This window comes from Bidens hawaiensis, unplaced genomic scaffold, assembly GCF_021521415.1.
Source record: "Bidens hawaiensis isolate Kalapana, Puna unplaced genomic scaffold, B.hawaiensis_p1.1 tig00012834_1, whole genome shotgun sequence".
Classification (NCBI taxonomy): Eukaryota; Viridiplantae; Streptophyta; class Magnoliopsida; order Asterales; family Asteraceae; genus Bidens; species Bidens hawaiensis.
The window spans coordinates 163,446-167,891 of NW_027492070.1; the positions used below are offsets into that span (position 1 = coordinate 163,446).

General features: G+C 36.2%; 1 pseudogene; it reads left to right on the top strand.

Annotated features, from left to right (window-relative positions):
* Nucleotides 1-1,652: 1,652 nt before the first annotated feature.
* LOC143542349 (diaboline synthase-like) lies at nucleotides 1,653-3,119 on the top strand (annotated as a pseudogene).
* Nucleotides 3,120-4,446: the final 1,327 nt, after the last annotated feature.

Sequence of the window (4,446 nt, forward strand, 5' to 3'; positions counted from 1 at the left end):
TCAACACTATCTATAAAAAAACCTACACGGGTTGAAGTATTGGCTTCTCTAATATACAAAACATGGGCCGCAGGATTTAAGAAATCTATTTTACTTGTTCCTATGAACGTGCGAAATAAATTTTTGCCAAAGCAGCCACAAACCGCCGTGGGAAATTTTGGGTCGTTTTTTTTTGTTCACAACCAAACAGGAAAGTGAAGCGTCGTTAGATGTGTTGGTTTTCAAGATATAGAAAGGGAAGATGGAACTTGAATGTGTTAAAAGTCATCAACTGGCTCGTGAAAAAGTTGATTCGTACTTGTCAATATTAAGTAAAGAAGAAGAGTTAGAAAATTACAAAACTTTTGTGTGTTCGAGCTTATGCGGGTTCCCTTTTAACAAAGTGGATTTCGGATGGGGAAATCCCGCAGTTGCAGGTGTAACTCTTAGACATGAGAAACGTATTGGTTCCTGTTTGATGGATACTCCTAATGGAGATGGTATTGAAGCATCAGTGACGTTAGAGCACAAGACATGGAAAGATTTCAAAATAACAAGGAATTGCTTTCATATTGTCAAAATTGATTAATTTTGATTTTGCAGCCTGGTTTAATAACATCACAACCGAATCTACCTTTTATTATCTTTGTTTATCTTGTTCGGTTTAGTTTCAAACGTACTGCATTGTGTTTATTTATGTTTGTGCGTGGTTCGTAGGCCATAAGACTTTAGAAACTGATTTTAAGCTTAAAACTTGTCCATAAGACTAAATCACGTGGCCTAAAAACAATTTACTCTATTTTTTTTGTTGCGTAAAAAGCAATTTACTCTATCTTCCTATTTTATTTCTAACTATTTTTTTAAAGTTTTCTTTACATATACGAATATTCTTTTCGTCAAGCCAATGATCCCTAGCTCAAGTCGTTAAGGTAGGACACCTACAGACTTAAATATAAAAAGAGGAAGGTATTTGGTTCTATTGAGCTAGGGATATTACTAAAACAGACTCTCTATTCATACGAGGTAGAGGTAAAGGTATTTACATTTTACCATTTTCGGACTCTACCATAATTTTGCTATTGGTGAGATTTACAATTTACTGAGTACGATGACGATGATGATGATGTATTTGATTCTAGTTCCACATCCACATGCATGTGACAAAAAATACGGGGTTCCAGACTTCGAGGTTGGGTCGAGGGTTTTTTCATTTATGGTGGGTTTTCTTATGTGGGATGGTCTATGGTACTCGGGGAATAGATATAATGGACCGGGTCAATGTTCCGTCAATGATCCAATTAGTCATTCAATTCACACACACACAAAGAAAAAAATATAATCATTTGCGTCAAATGCATTAAAATCCCTAGAGGGTACATATAATTACAATGTAACATTATTTGTTTTTAATCTTTTTTTTCCATTTATGCCACTTAATTAAAGCTTTACTATATATGTGTATAAATTTAAGTATGAACTCAGCCAAAATAAATAAAGCAAAACAAGTCTGAATTGTCTTTCATCAATGGTTATTTTATTATCATCCATATTTTGAATAAATATTTTGTCACTATATATGATGTTTTTGTCCCCTTCTAGGGATAAAAAAGTATGGAAGATAAGGATCATTAAATGAAAAGATTGTAACTGCTATGAACATAATGATATATACAAACATGGTGGCACTATATATCTACGTTTAATCCGCAGCTACAAGATTAAAATAAAAAGAGTCTTTCCATTAAAAGTTGATGATGATAGGGTATTTGCTAGAATTCGAAGGAAGACAGCCTCACACCATCATTTCTCGAGAACTAATCAAACCCTCATCTCCAACTCCATCTCATCTACGAACTTATAATCTTTCCAAGTTTGATCAGTACATCTCACATAACTTTGTTCCGCTAATTTTCTACTACCCAAACGATAAAAGTTGCAGTTTAACCCCTGATGACAAAGTGCGGAAGATGAAGGAATCATTGTCACAAAGCCTAACCAGATACTATCCGTTTGCCAGCAGGGTACACTCACCCACATCAACTTACATGCATTGTAACGATGAGGGAGTTGTGTTTGTCGAAGCCAAACACGATAGCCAAATGAACATGTCCCAACATATCGATGACGATGATGACATTGTTGGCCAACTTTTTGTTGATGGCTTGTCCCGGTGGCAACACTCTCCTAGTAAGAGAGCCAATCTCCTTGGAGTTCAAGTCAATCACTTTGCGTGTGGTGGAATCGCGGTGGCAGTGGCCATATCTCACTTAATTGGTGATGCCAGTACTTTTGGCTCACTCATGAGCCATTGGGCTTCTGTAGCACGTTATGGCTCCCTTGATCACCAAGATATAATCCCATTTAACCCTCGTTTTCTTCAGATCCATGCTACAACCAGTTTCCATGTACCTCCTCCAGAAACTGCGGTTTTGGGGACAAGGTGCATCAATCCTGTCACCAGAAAGTTTGTGTTCTCGAACTCAAAATTAAGTGACCTCAAGAATAAGGTCCTTGCAATGTCGGAAGGTGGATCAACAGTACTATCTATAAACAAACCTACACGGGTCGAAGTATTGACTTCTCTAATATACAAAACATGGGCCGCAGGATTTAAAAAATCTATCTTACTTGTTGTCGTTAATGTGCGAAATAAATTTGTGCCAAAGCAGTCGCAAACTACTGTGGGAAATTTTGGGTCATTTTTTTTGGTCATGACCAAACATGAAAATGAAGCATCATTAAAGGTGTTGGTTTCCAATATACAAAAAGGGAAGATGGAACTTGAATGTGTTAAAAGTCAGCAACAGGCTTGTGAAAACATTGATTCGGCCGCGTCAAGGTTAAGTAAAGAAGAAGACTTAGAATTACAAAACTGTTATGTTTTCGAGTTTATGCGGATTTCCGTTTAACAAAGTGGATTTCGGATGGGGAAATCCAGCAGTTGCAAGTTTAACGCTTAGACCGGAGAAACGTGTTGGTTGCTCTTTGATGGATACTCCTAATGGAGACGGCATTGAAGCATGGGTGACTTTAGAAAAACAAGACATGGAAAGATTTCAGAATGACAAGGAACTGCTTTCATTTTGTCAAAATTAACTAATTCTGATTTTGTAGCCTGGTTTAATAACTTCACAACCGAATGTGCCTTTTATTATATTTGTTTTATCTTGTTCAGTTTAGTTTAAAAAAATTGCATTGTGTTTATTTATGTTTGTGTTTAGTCCGGATGCCATAAGACTTTAGAAATCGATATGTTTAAAGCCCTGATGAACAGTAATTTGTGGTTGGGTAGTTATCCCAAACATCCGTCTAGCAGTTAAGCGAATCAGTGTCCTTATACTGATGTGACTCTTCGTTTACTGCATACCAAATAGGGTTGATCGAAACATTCTACGACCAATTCCCTTATTTTCGAATCAAAGTATATTGTGTGTTTGGTTAGTACTTGTTTGTTTACGTAGTAAATTCGATAAAAAAATCATAAAACGATGTTTTGAAACCCAGACCGGACGGTCCAACCTGTAGGCTTTATGGTTCGTTTATTAGCATAGTATTGTCCATGGTATTGCTCGTTTTCTAAAGAACCTGCCAGCTTTGGTGGTTGACGGTCCGACCGGAACCGGTGAACAACATATTGAACCGTTAAATTCTTTGTTTTCTATTAAATAAAAAAGAATTTACGATTAGGGAGTCGAAATACTCTAAAAGAAAACAGCAAAATGAACCAACCAAGCTTGATTTATGTTTATTTAGAAGAAAATAAGTCCTAAAATTGGAAAAAAAATTAAGTTTGCAGTCCCATTAGTGTAAAACAGCCAATAATGATTCAATTAATGACTCAACATAATAATGACAGTAGTTAATGTGAGCAATTAATGATTTAATTTCTATTATGTAATTAATACATTATTCCAAATACAAATTAAAAAAAATTAAAATTAAACTGAAATACAAATTATATGTATTTATATTTATATTACTTATGACGTCATCCGGTCAATGTATGGTCCGACCTCCCGGGCCGGTCTGACCTGTAACATGGTAATCGATGGTTTGTCCGAGTCTAAAGACATTGAATCAAAGCACACACATGTGAAAGGATGCATTGTTTTGGTTTTGGGATGGGTGTGATAAGACGGAAAAAAGTGAGAGTGATGTTAATTTAAAGTCGAAACATACAGTTACAGAATGGATGAATTAGAAATGAGGTATATATTTCCTCGTAAAAAAGGGTGTTATCGGTCACTTCAATATTTGTATAATGTGTTGTGCTTACTCGTTTATTTCTGATATGTGCATGTGTTGTGTCTGGTGGGCTTTGGAGGCTTTGGGCTTTTAAAAGTTTAAAAGCTTTGGGCTTAGAGCTACTTGTGTATGGGTTTAGCTGGTGAGAGTTTGTTGAAGGCCCATTTGGGTTGCTGGAGGTGTTATAACTAGGGCTGTTCACGAACCGAGTCAAACCGAGCG